Consider the following 14,653-nt stretch of genomic DNA (forward strand, 5'->3'; position numbering starts at 1 on the left):
TTGTAACTACTTGAAATATTCGTCTGAGACCCTATAAAGTATATATATTCTTGATCGTCGTGAAATTTTATGGCGATCTAGCCATGTCCGTCCGTCCGTCTGTCTGTCGAAAGCACGCTAACTTCCGAAGGAGTAAAGCTAGCCGCTTGAAATTTTGCACAAATACTTCTTATTAGTGAAGGTCAGTTGGTATTGTAAATGGGCCATATCTGTCCATGTTTTGATATAGCTGCCATATAAACCGATCTTGGGTCTTGACTTCTTGAGCCTCTAGAGTGCGCAATTCTTATCCGATTGGGATGAAATTTTGCACTACGTGTTTTGTTATGATATCCAACAACTGTGCCAAGTATGGTTCAAACCGGTTTATAACCTGCTATAGCTGCCATATAAACCGATCTGGGGTCTTGACTTCTTGAGCCTCTAGAGTGCGCAATTCTTATCCGATTGGAATGAAGTTTTGCACGACGTGTTTTGTTATGATATCCAACAACTGTGCGAAGTATGGTTTAAATCGGTCCATAACCTTATATAGCTGTCATATAAACCGATCTTGGGTCTTGACTTCTTGAGCCTCTAGAGGGCGCAATTCTTATCCAATTTGAATGAATTTTGGCACGTAGTATTTTGTTATGATATCCAACAACTGTGCCAAATATGGTTCAAATCGGTTCATAACCTGATATAGCTGTCATATAAACAGATCTGGGGACTTGACTTATTGAGCTTCTTAAGGGCGCAATTCCTATCCGATTTGGCTGAAATTTCGGAAGACGTTTTTTATTGTTACTTTCAACAACTATGTCAAATAAAGTACAAGTCGGTTCATAACCTGATTTAGCTGCCATATAAACCGATCTGGGATCTTGACTTCTTGAGCCTTTAGAGGTCGCAATTATTATCCGATTTGCCTGAAATTTTGTACGACGGATTCTCTCATGACCATTAACATAGGTGTTTATTATGGTCTAAATCGGTCTATAGCCCGATACAGTCCCATATAAATCGATATCTCTATTTTACTTCTTGTGCCCACAAGGAGCGCAATTCTTATTCGAATTGGCTGACATTTTACACAGGTCTCCAACATAAATATAATTTAATTGTGGTCCAAACCGGATCATTTCTTAATATCGCTCTAAAAGCAGAGCAAATTTTTTCTTATATCTTTTTTTGCCTAAGAAGAGATGCCGGGAAAAGAACTCGACAAATGCGATCCATGGTGGAGGGTATATAAGATTCGGCCCGGCCGAACTTAGCACGCTTTTACTTGTTAGGTTTCTTGTCTCCCAAAAATCATCAAGTCTACTGCGAAAAGCACTTAGTTGGCATACCTTGCCCTAGATAAACCAATGCCCCGATTTGATTTTTGATCCCCCAAGGACTCCGTTCTTGTCCAAGTTTGCCGATTTGGTGGGTAGACTACACTTTTTACTAAATACAGCAAAAATAATTCCAGATTCCGTTTGTACACCGATTCATGCCGTATTCGGCACGTATGTTAAAGGTCATGAGAGAAGCCGTTACACAAAATTTCAACCAAATCGAGTAATACTAGCGCCCTTTAGAGGCTCAAGAAGTCAGATCCCATATTGGTTTATATGGCAGCTATATCAAGTTATGGACCGATTCGAACTATTCTTAGCACAGTTCTTGAAAGTTATAACAAAACACCTCATGCTAAATTTCAGCTAAATCGGATAATAATTACGTCCTCTAGTGGCTCAAGAAGTCCAGACCCCAGATCGGTTTATATGGCAGCTATATCAGGTTATGGGCCAATTTGAACCATTCTAAATACAGTTGTTGGAAGTCATAACAAAACACATCATGCAATATTTCAGCCAAATCGGATAAGAAACCAGATCGGTTTATATGGCAGCTATATCAGATTAGACCGATCTGAACTATTCTTAACACAGTTGCTGCAAGTCATAACAAAACACGTCGTGCAAAATTTCAGCCAAATCGTATAGGAATTGCGCACTCTAGACGCTCAAGAAGTCAAGACCCCAGATCGGTTTATATGGCAGCTATATTAAAACATTGACCGATATAGCCCATTTACAATCCCAACCGACCTACACTAATAGGAAGTATTTGTGCAAAATTTCAATCTGCTACCTTTACTCCTTCGAATGTTACCGTGCTTTCGACAGACAGACGGACGGACATGGCTAGTTCGACGTCATGACGACCAAGAATATATATACTTTAAGGGGTCTTAGACGAATATTTCGAGGAGTTACAAACAGAGTGACGTAATTAGTATACCCCCATGCTATGGTGGAGGGTATAAAAATAGATATATAGAATTGGCTACTTACTGCAAGCCCAGCGGCGGCAATCATATGAAAAATATATTTTTCTTTCTGTCAGCCAACACGCAAGGGATGTCCCCTATTAATGAGTACATTGCGTTGGCAAGAGGAAATTTGGATTTGGAGGGGGGAAAAGGATGTAGTGCTTATTGACATTTGTCTTAAATCTTTGGATATCAAAGTGGGTGGGAAAAACATTAGCCGGAAGTCGATTCCATATACGAACGATTCGGGCAAAATACGAATTCTCTCTATTCCACTGGCCAATCAATTACGAACGGGTGTGAATTTCTGGAATGTCTAGTATCCCTGACATACATCCTTACATCAGGAAAAAGAAGACGAATATCAGACGAACACACAGCATGAAAGTACCTATAGAACAGCGCCAAACAAACCACATTGCGACGATGATGAAGGGAGGCAATAGAGTTGGATACACCACTGTCCCCAATCAACACCATCGCTCTTCTCTGTACACGGTCCAGGAGCTCCAGGGATGATTTTGAAGCTCCAGCCCATACATGTGAGTTGTACTTTATTTTCGGCCTTATGAAAGTGGTTTAAATGCTAAGAAGATCAGACGGAGTGAAGTAATTCTTACACCGTTTAAGGAAGCTTAAAACCCTCAACTTATTGGAATCAAAAGGAAAACAATTGGAGGGTATGCGTTTTCTTATTTGCAACAAAAACAATCTCGTTTATAGCGTGCGACAACACCGACTTGATATTGATACGAAGGTTACGTTCATCCCAAATGGAAAAGCGCCGTCTCATGTGTGATCAAATAATCCCGTCCCATTAGTCTTGGGACAGAGACGGAGACGAGCATTTTAAAAAGTGTGTTAGTTCCTAGGTCGCGTCTCATATTTTAGAGGTATTTCCATCGAGCATTCCTTCACAGACCATCACCACATTTGGTTTAGAATAGCACAGCCAGCGTCAAATCTGATAAACTTTCGTAATAAGTTAAAAGCCAACTGGCCAAAATCCGGAAGACTAGGCATGATAATTAGATTATCCAAGCATAGAAGACATTGAGAAGGCCACCGTAGCGCAGAGTTTAGCATGTCCGCCTATTAAGCTGAACGCCTGGGTTCGAATCCTGGCTAGATCATCAGAAAAAATTTTCAGCGGTGGTTTCCCCTCCTAATGTTGGCAACATTTGTGAGGTACTATATCATGTAAAACTTCTTTCCAAAGAGGAGCAGCACTGCGCATGCCGTTCGGACCCGGCTATAAAAAGGAGGTCCTTATTATTGAGCTTAAACTTCAATCGGACTTCACTCATTGATATGTGAGAAGTTAGGCCCTGTTCCTTAGTGGAATGTTCATGGGCAAAATTTGCAATATTTAGAAGACATTGACAACAGGATTACGACTGCACTAGTGGAGTCTTTCGAAGATGATTATCATTTTCGAGAAAGGAAATGAGCCCAAGTAAAACCCTGGATGACCGGCGAAATTCGCAAGGTTTTAAAAGAGGTCCGCGGACTTTATAATATAGTACGTCGTAAAAAAGCGTAAGTATATTGGGATGTGTATTTCACACAGCTAATTATATTACCAGAGCGGCAAAACGTGCCTCCTGGAAGATTTTCTGTGACCAGGTCGATAGCGTTAATGACGCCACCAAGATGAGAACGTTTCTCCGAAAAACCCATGTCCAAACTGAAACGTAGGCGACATGGGAGTGAGAGAAGAGACATGTTGAGGCTTTTGATGAAAATGCATTTTCCACAGAATACGATGGGACTCACGGAGACGCTGAAATAATCTTGGAATAATGAGGTTGATCGAAATCTTGCCATAACGTAATTTATGGTCAAGAAAGCCGCGATTCCTCAGCAAACGATTACGATATCTGACAAGGTCAAATACTTAGGAGTGATCTTGAATAGGAAACTTAATTGAAAGTGTCACAATCAGGAGCGTACTGAGAAGGCTCACAGATGTTGGACATAATGTAGATGGGCCGTAGTCTAGAATTGGGGATAGTCTACTGGATATACAGGAGCGTGACTAGACCAATACTTTCTTACGCCTCTGTAGTTTGGTGGACAGCTATGGCGCAAAAGTGCAACATAAGGACCATAAAACAGGTTCAGAGAAAATGTTGTCTTGGCATAGGCGGAGCGATTAAGACCACACCCACTAGGGCACTGGAGACTATTCTAGATGTACGACCCATTGACATACAGATTAATTGTGAGGCAGTCACTGCTGCTATGAGACTTGAGGCGATGGGAGAATGGATTGAGGATGGGAGCAGGTCATACGTTAGCGGAAGATCTGGAAGATCACGATACACAGATTGATCAAAGCTAGAGGACTCAGAAGAACTGGGTGACTACATTAAAAACCCAAGAACTGAGATCTGTTTTAGGCTGGCTGACCATAATACGGTCCTGCAGGCAGAGATTCGGACGATTACAGAATGCGTGAGGTGGTGTGGTGCTAACGCGAGGACGTCGTTTGGGTGCCGGGCCATATCGGAGTAAGGGGGAATGAAAAGGCAGACGATTTGGCAGTGAAGGCCAGAGGACTGCCGTCAATAAACTTGGTTAACCCGAAGCCTTTCGGGTCGACGCAGTCCGGGTTAAGGGCGTGGTCGACGAATGCGTATGCAACACTGTGGAACAGGGTAAAAGTCAGTAGGACTGTTCCATAGGGTGATCCGTATTGGGAGAGGTCAAGGCTATTACCGAAAGGAAGTAAGAAGGAGGCCTGTATAGCTTTTGGTGTCATAACGGGGCACATAGGACTACGAGCTCACTTATTCATAATCGGTGCTGCTAGTGATAGCATATGTATGGCATGTGGGGAAATTGATGAGACGTTGCATCATTTCCTATGTCATTGGCCAGCTTTTGCGGCTTACAGACACCGGTACTTAGGTGGGGACACAATACCAGAAATGAACCCACTTAGGATCGTGGCATGGAAAACTATTAAGGATTTTGTAAGCAGCACGGAATCGCTATTTTAAAATTTCTCTTTCGAGGTTACTTTTTATATTTAAGAGCGCACAACATTATTACTTTAGGTGTGTCTGCCTTAGGTGTGTCCATAGTGGTATGGGGCGGATTAATATCCTCACCATTTTTTCAACCTAACCTTCTGAATGCGTTGTACCATATTTACCTTTTTTTGTTTCTTCAGTATTTAAGCTATTATCTTATGTCGAAGGATTTCTATCTTTAACCACACCGTGTGTTTTATACACAGTGGTGGAAAATATAATAGGAACAACAGGTATTAGGAATATTATTGCACAAAAAGTGTAAGAAACATGATTACTTCTACTATGTTGGGCTTTGAGCGGTGAACTTAAATTTGAAATTAAACTTCATATAATTCACGAATACTCTTTATGGTAACTTTTTTGGTAAATTCACTAGGAAAGAATAATGGGGACACTTATCAAAACGTTGTAATTGCTTATTCTGTTTGTAGCTTAAAATCTAAGGGGAGAGAAAAACATGGTTACCACTCATTCATATGCTTTATTACAATATTTATTTCGTAAATTCAAGCATTAGCACCTCAAAATGGTTCGCAAAGTTCATACAACAGAAGAAGAAAAAAAGTGAGCAAAAAATTAAAAAAAAAACAAGTAAAAGCATGCTAAGTTCGGCCGGGCCGAATCTTATATACCCTCCACCATGGATCGCATTTGTCGAGTTCTTTTCCCGGCATCTCTTCTTAGGCAAAACAGGATATAAGAAAAGATTTGCTCTGCTATTAGAGCGATATCAAGATATGGTCCGGTTTGGACCACAATTAAATTATATGTTAGGGACCTGTGTAAAATGTCAGCCAATTCGAATAAGAATTGCGCTCTTTGTGAGCTCAAAAAGTAAAATAGAGAGATCGATTTATATGGGAGCTGCATCGGGCTATGGACCGATTCAGACCATAACAAACACGTATGTTGATGGTCATGAGAGAATCCGTCGTACAAAATTTCAGGCAAATCGGATAATAATTGCGCACTCTAGAGGCTCAAGAAGTCAAGATCCCAGATCGGTTTATATGGCAGCTATATCAGGTTATGAACCGACTTGTACTTTATTTGACATAGTTGTTGAAAGTAACAATAAAAAACGTCTTGCGAAATTTCAGCCAAATCGGATAGGAACTGCGCCCTCGAGAAGCTCAAGAAGTCAAGTCCCCAGATCTGTTTATATGACAGCTATATCAGGTTATGGACCGATTTGAACCATACTTGGCACAGTTGTTGGATGTCTTAACGAAACACGTCGTGCAAAATTTCATTCTGATCGGATAAAAATTGCGCACTCTAGAGGCTCAAGAAGTCAAGACCCAAGATCGGTTTAAATGGCAGCTATATCAGGTTATGGACTGATTTGAACCATACTTGGCACAGTTGTTGGATATCATAACTAAACACGTCGTGTAAAATTTCATTCCAATCGGATAGGAATTGCGCACTCTAGAGGCTCAAGAAGTCAAGACCCCAGGTCGGTGTATATGGCAGCTATATCAGGTTATGGACCGATTTGAACCATACTTGGCACAGTTGTTGGATATCATAACAAAACACGTCGTGCAAAATTTCATTCCAATCGGTTAAGAATTGCGCACTCTAGAGGCTCAAGAAGTCAAGACCCTAGATCGGTTTATATGGCAGCTATATCAGGTTATGGACCGATTTGAACCTTACTTGGCACAGTTGTTGGATATCATAACAAAACACGTCGTGCAAAATTTCATTTCAATCGGATAAGAATTGTGCACTCTAGAGGCTCAAGAAGTCAAGACCCAAGATCGGTTTATATGGCAGCTATATCAAAACATGGACCGATATGGCCCATTTACAATACCAACCGACCTACATTAATAAGAAGTATTTGTGCAAAATTTCAAGCGGCTAGCTTTACTCCTTCGGAAGTTAGCGTGCTTTCGACAGACAGACGGACGGACGGACGGACGGACGGACGGACGGACGGACGGACGGACGGACAGACGGACGGACAGACGGACGGACATGGCTAGATCGACATAAAATTTCACGACGATCAAGAATATATATACTTTATAGGGTCTCAGACGAATATTTCGGGTAGTTACAAACAGAATGACGAAATTAGTATACCCCCCATCTTATGGTGGAGGGTATAATAAAAAACCCTATGGAAAGTTTTAAATCTTTGTTTTTTATGCCCCAGAGGTTTTCAATAAGGTTTGGGTCCCATGATTGCGATAGGTCTTCAAAACTCGCTAGAATTCTGCTTGTCTGGAAGAATGCTTTGAGTCGTTAACTTACATGAATTGTCACTTAAGTGGAATTTTTGCCCACTAATCATCATTGTGATTATTTTTATTATTTTTTCCTCCACTGTAATTTTCCTTTACAAAGCCCTAGCCATTTTAAAAGAGAGAAGAGACAGGCTCAGACTCTTAAAATGGATATTTCTTCATATATAAAAAAATTCATTGAAATGCTTTAAAATTCACTACAATAATGACAAACTACATTAAACATACATATGAAAGCCTTATTCGTAAAAAGTAAAAGCGTGCTAAGATCGACTGGGCCGAATCTTGGGTACCCACCACCATGGATTCTGCTAAAAATTTATACAAAATAAATGAAGTTGAATGGCATAATTTTATTCTTCATAACAACCTTCTGTCAAACCAGCAAAAATTATAGCTTCCAGGAACCAAACAAGGATGATCGAGAGAACGGTTTACATGGGAGCTTATCAGGTTATAGACTGACTTGGAGCGCATTTGATGCATTCCAACAGATTAGTATACCCCCATGCTAAGGTGGTGGGTATAAAGTGTAGTCCAATAGTGATATTAAAGGGAAATGAGTAATGAACATTTCATTTAACAGAATAAAACAAAAATAAAATCAAATAAAAAGTTTGCTTTAAATATTTTTTAATCGAAGTAAAATTTTACAATTGGTAAAAATGTTCTAAGATAACTAAATTTTAATATAATTTTCTGTATTCCAAAGATTCATAAAAATCTCCCCTTTGAGAGGAGAAACATAAATATAATTTTATATAATATAATAATTTTACCATAGTGAATAAAAAAATAATGTGTATGAAAATTTAGAAAATCTACTTAAAAAAATATTTGTACAAAAAATTTTGTTTAAATTTCCATGTATTTAACTTTGAATGGTCCTAAAAGTATGCCAAGTAGTTAATGAGTATTATTTAAAACAGTTTAGTACATCCACAAACCAAAATGTCACGTTCCACTTTTACTAATCTATTACAATTTGACGTTACAAGAGAAGCAAGCCAGTTAACAACGAAAACAATGCAACAAAAACATTGTGATGCGAAACTCACCACTTCTTGTTGTCATGCTTTAAAGCATATGCTTAGGATAACAGTTTAATATAGTCTGTAGACGGCCAAACAATGACATGATGTGCGACGCACTAGTCAATAATTGAAATAAAATATAAGTATGCGAAGTTAATATAATAAATAAAAATAAAAATAATATTTGGGAATAAGAAAAATCTTTGTACAAAGATAAAATATCTGGTGCATACCAATTAATATGGCCCAAGTCAGAAAATGCGAATTTCAACTAGAATTAAGAACACCCAGAAAAGTAATCTTGCTGATGCCAGCACATACTGTCTATTGACTATAAATGAAGTTTTTTTTAACTTTTAAGGGAAAGCGTTTAATATTTTTGAGTTTCATTTGCTATGTATTAATATGCATTTTTAGCGATTTTAGACGTAGATTCCTTGTCTAAAGGCATAAATATGATTTCTAAAAAATTATAAAGAAATATACTGCATCAATTGTAAAATATATCATTTATAACTTTTTGTTTTTGTTTCTCTTTCGAGCTCAATGATAGGAAATTTTCTTTGCAAGTGGAAAAAGAAAGCCAGAGAACGCAACACACACCAACCACTATGGGACGCGTTTCGTAATTTGGTTACAATTACTCGTCAACCATATTAGGTATGAAGGCTTCAAGGGTCGTACGTTGGTATGTTGTACTTGTACTTAATTTATTGCGAAAACGCATCTATGATACAAATACCATATTAACCACGCTCGACAACCCTGTCTATTAGCTGTACTTTTCCCAATGTATGTGTTTTTGTGAAATGGCAAATTTTTTTGTGGCACAAATTACACTACTTCCATGGTACGTACAAGATACTGTCCATCTGTTGGAAGTTGTATTGATGGCTTCGAACGCTAGACGACGGCAACGGCTATCACTGTTGTTCCGTGTGCTCAGGTCCCAATTCCTGGTCCTAATTGCCATGCAAAAAACTTGAAAATGAACAAATACATCATTTTATGTTTAAGTTTTTAAAACATTGTTATCAAGAAATAACTGCTTTCCAATTTTCAGCAGAATTTATGCAGTTTCTTTAATTGTTGTTTAGTTTCAGTTAAGGAATCGTTTTATCACAATTCGATCGAAGGATCGACACCACATCGTAAATTAAGTTAAAGCTTATGCGGATGAAAATACTTATGCTAGTGACTGCAAAAATAACAAGGAGACAATCCATTAGAAAAAACTTTAACAAATTGTCAACTCAAAGAAATGGGGAAAGATGTGTTCAATTTTTCAAATTTTGCACAAAAATTGCCTGGTCGCCTGGAAGGCATTCCATTCCCGAAAGAAGTAAAACTAGCAATGGTAATATGGGTCCAAGGTCAGATTGTCCACAACAGAGTAGAACTTAGGAACAATTGGAGTGGGATAGTAAATGCACTGTCATCTGTACACTCCGACGTCCTTGCGGAATTGCCTGGGCCTCCTCCAGTTTGTGACATGCAGGCTGGTATCGAGGCCGATGCAAACTAATTGCAATTTCGGGGATCAACGTTTAATTGAAATGTATCGTTGGATCAGGACTAGATTAAGCCAAGAAGAAAGATATTTCTTCTCGACCAAAGGATACCAAGGATTCCCCTGTATCATGAATCCATACTTGCGAGACTACGGGACTGTAATTCATATCTTTCAAGTTGGGACTGAAGGTGCAAAGAAGCGGTGGGGTTGGGGAAACAGGATACGACTCACATAATATTGCTGACCACTTGTCTGAGGACTTACTATCCACATCTCTGAACTCTAGCGGATTGCAGGAGATTGAAAACGCCACGATCGAAGCAGGAGGGGAAAGCGTCGAAACGGAACCGGTTAAGCCCTGTATGAGTGTGTCATCCGGTTGGATTGAGCTCAATGTGTGCGCCAGCGAGGAAGGACGGAACTCAAAAGGTACGTCGACAGCAGCAGCTAGACCCGAGATCGGTTTATATGGCAGCTATATTAAAACATGGGCCGATTTGGCCCATTTACAATTCCAACCGACCTACACTAATAAAAAGTATTTGTGCAAAAATTTAAGCGGTAGCTTTACTCCTTCGAAAGTTAGTGTGCTTTCGACAGACAGACGGACAGAGGAACGGTCACGGACATGGCTATATCGACTTAAAAAGTCATAACGATCAAGAATATATATACTTTATTGGGTCTTAGACGCATATTTCGAGGTGTTACAAACAGAATGACGAATTAATATACCCCCATCCTATGGTGGTGGGTATAATAAATCTACCATTTGGGAACGAATAGAGATATCTTTAAGAAATTTTATACGCCTTTATGATGTTATCTAGACTATGTGCAGAATTTCAGGGCCTAGATGGCACGGAGGCTTATTGGTGGGCCTTAGTCACCTGCCAAAAGCACATTTATGGTCCAATTTCCAAATTGTCCAAGAATTCGACCAACAACATTTTTTTTTTTTTTTATTTTTTACAATTTGTTGTTTGTGAAGGCATTTCCTAGCCAATTTGAAATTTTTGACTAGGTGACAAAATATTTCTCTACTTTTGCCGCATTATATGCTAAGGTTTGATTGTTCAAAAATGTGAAAAATTGAATTTTCGGCATTTTTTGATAAAAAAAACAATTAAATCATTGTTTCGTCTCTATAAGGAACATTTGACTTAAAGCTTTTATTTTGGCTTTTTATGCTGTAAAGAGGACTTCATGTAGATTCGTTTTAAATGAGATTGTTATAATTTGTATTGTGGAGTACAATATCGGCATTTTTTACAAAAAAAAATTGGAAACCCCTTTCGAGTTCTCAAAAAGCAAAGCTGAACACTCAAATACATCTTATTGACATAGGTCACATGACATTGTAAATGAGCCAAATAGGTTTATACTCCCATATAAAAGCTTCTACTTAAAATGACCTCTCTGTTTCCCTTCACAATGGGTTTATGTTGGTTGAGATTTATTTGCCATTTAAAGCGATCTGCATATTTCACTTCTTGAGCATGTAGAGATCGCAATTCTTATCCAGTTTTGCTGAAATTGTGTATTTTGTATTCGTTTCTTCTAACCATCAAGTAATCTAAACCGTGTAAGTTATGATTCCACATTTGGGAGGTCACGTTGTCAGAATGAAGGAAAAAGTTCCAGCTAAGAAGTCTTTTGAAGGCGACGATAATGGAATACGTAAAAGGGAAATACCAATACTCCGATGGAAAAACCAAGTAGAGAAAGACATACTTTCTCCAATCTCTCTTATAGATTGTCCCTACATAAGTTCCGGTGTAACAGGACGTGAAATCGCCATCCTACCGACTGTTTCGCAGTTCACAGTGTTTATCGCCAACGCCCTTAAATCGGACTGCGTCAAGCCGAAAGGCTTCGGGTTAACCAAGTTTATCGACGGCAGTTCTCTAGCCTTCACTGCCAAATCGTTTGCCATTTCATTTCCTGTTCTTGTTATTGGTTGTTATTGCCCTTATGGCAATTTTACTGTCCGTAAAGACGTTCACACTGGTTGTCCTCGCGTTAGTACCACACCACCTCATTCCGTGATCGCTCGTATCTCCGCCTGCAGAAACGTATTATGGTCAAGCAGTCTAAAACAGATCTCAGTTCCTGGGTTGTCAACGTAGACCCCCAGGCCTGGCTTTGATCCATTGGTGTTACATGATCTTCCAGTTGGCAATACTAGGGTTCCGTTAGTCCATGACTGTGCGGGTGATAGCAGTGCCTCGCACTCGACCTCAAGTGTCGTCTTAGGTATCCGATCGGAAACCTCTTCCTTTCCTTCCAGGTTTCCTATCGTCGCCTCCATTATACCGCGATGGCATGAGCTGCTCCCACCCTCAATTCATTCTTTCATCGCCTTAGGTCTCATAGCCGCAGTGGCTGCTCTCTGCGATGGGTCGGATATCTGTATGTCAATGGGTCGAATATCTACAATATTCTCCAGTGCCCTAGTGGGCGTGGTCCTCATCGCTTCGCCTATGCCAAGACAACATGTTCTCTGAACTTTTCGTATGGTTCTAACGTTGCACTTTTCCCCATAGCAGTCCACCAATCTACTCTAGCGTAAAAAAGTATTGGTCTAATCACACTCCTGTAGAGCCTGTGGACTATCCTCGGATTCAGGCCCCGTTTCGAGCCTACGGCCGTTCTATATAGTGCCCAACATCTGAGAGCCTTCTCAGTACGTTCCTGAATGAGACACTTCCAATTACGTTTCCTATCCAAGATCACTCCTAAGCATTTGACCTTGTCAGATATCGAAATCGTTTTGTTGAGGAAACGTGGTATGTCAAATTGGTTCATGTTCGTTTTCCTCATGAACAGGCATATTTCTCTCTTCACTGGGTTAGCACTGAGACCACTGGGTCTAGCCCAGTCATATGCCATATACAAGACCCTTTCGGCCCTTCTGCACAGCCGATTCGGATCCTTACTCCTAAGAAGCATTACAATATCGTCTGCATAGCAGACTGATTCAAATTCCTCCTCAGTCAGCATCTGTAATAGGTTATTTGTGGTGGAGTGGCGATAAATTCCCCCCTGTGACGTACCTTGTGCCACTTTCTCCCTTATATTTATGTCATGGGACCCGCAATTTATCCACCTGTTCCTCAGCGTATGGTTAATTCAGTCTCTAAGGACCCGGTCCACCCGGTACTGGTCTAAGGATTAGATCAATGTGTCGGTCCGCACATTATTAAACGCCACATCGATGTCAATGCAAACCGCCAATGTGTACGTCTTGGCATCGAAGGATTCTTCGATGGAGGGCAGTCTCCACCGACCTTCTCTTGACATAGGCATGCTGTTTGTATGTAAGCGGTTCTCTGGATACTTTCTCTATATCATGGTATCCACAATGCGTTCCATGGTTTTGAGTAGAAAGGACGTAAGGCTTATGGGTCTGTAGTCCTTTGATGTCGCATAACTTGCCTTGTCGAGCTTGGTTGTATATACCACTCTTGCCTAGAGATGGGTTTCTACCGGGTAAATACCCAACGCTTGGGTATTTATTGGGTAAATACATTTTTTCGGTATTTATAATTTTGCAAATATTTTGGGTATAAAGAAATTTTCCAAACAATTTTTGATGATTTCCTATTCTTTGTATAGAAACCTGACCTTCTGATATTATAAAGTCGGACTTTAGTTATATATGGCCGTTATATAGACCGATCTCCAGACTTAAAGTCCTGAGACAATAAATTGGTTATTTTTCATCCGATTTCGATGAAATTTGTCACAGTGAGTTCTGGTAGACCCCTATTCATTTCTGTTAAGTGCGGTTCAGATCGAACTATATTTGGATGCTGCTCTTAGACCGATCACCCGTACTCCCGGTAGGAGATCTATTTATTACCCGAAATTTGGCATCGTGTGCGTAGACGCCTACCCATTCTTGTCAAATGTGTTACAGATCGGACCATATTTGGATGTTGCTGTCGTATATACCAATCTCCCGAAATAGAGTATTGAGCCCATAAAACGAGAATTTTTTATCCGATTTTGATGATTTTTGAAACAGTGCGTTTTGGCACCCCTCTAAACCTTTTTGTTTAATATCGTCAAAGAATACGAAATCATCAAAAATTTTTTTAAAAAATGTTTTTATACCCAAGACATCTGCAAGATTATAAATACCCAGCTTTTGGGTATAAATGGGTAAATACCCTGGTATTTTTTTTTTGCAGTAACGCCGGAAATATTCCATCAGGTCCGGGTGACTTAAATGGTTTGAAGCTCCCCAAGGCTTCCTTGACCAAAAATTCCGCCTCAACATGTCCTCCGTTGTTTCTACTCTTACTCCCATGTCTATTAACGATTAAGTTTGGACATTTTATACCCTCCACCATAAGATGGGGGGTATACTAATTACGTCATTCTGTTTGTAACTACTCGAAATATTCGTCTGAGACCCCATAAAGTATATATATTCTTGATCGTCGCGACATTTTATGTCGATCTAGCCATGTCCGTCCGTCTGTCCGTCCGTCCGT

At 39.7% G+C, this 14,653-nt stretch overlaps 1 protein-coding gene and 1 long non-coding RNA gene across 2 annotated transcripts in view; both read left to right on the top strand.

Moving 5' to 3' along the window:
• Positions 1-14,653, top strand: part of LOC106085256 (protein prickle) — a 571,237-nt gene that overhangs the window by 313,720 nt on the left and 242,864 nt on the right. The window lies entirely within an intron of this gene.
• Positions 5,842-7,831, top strand: LOC106085259 (uncharacterized). Its single transcript, XR_001220914.2, has 2 exons — positions 5,842-5,910; positions 7,514-7,831. It is a non-coding gene; the product is annotated as an uncharacterized LOC106085259 (long non-coding RNA).

Source organism: Stomoxys calcitrans, chromosome 5 (assembly GCF_963082655.1).
Source record: "Stomoxys calcitrans chromosome 5, idStoCalc2.1, whole genome shotgun sequence".
Lineage (NCBI taxonomy): Eukaryota > Metazoa > Arthropoda > Insecta > Diptera > Muscidae > Stomoxys > Stomoxys calcitrans.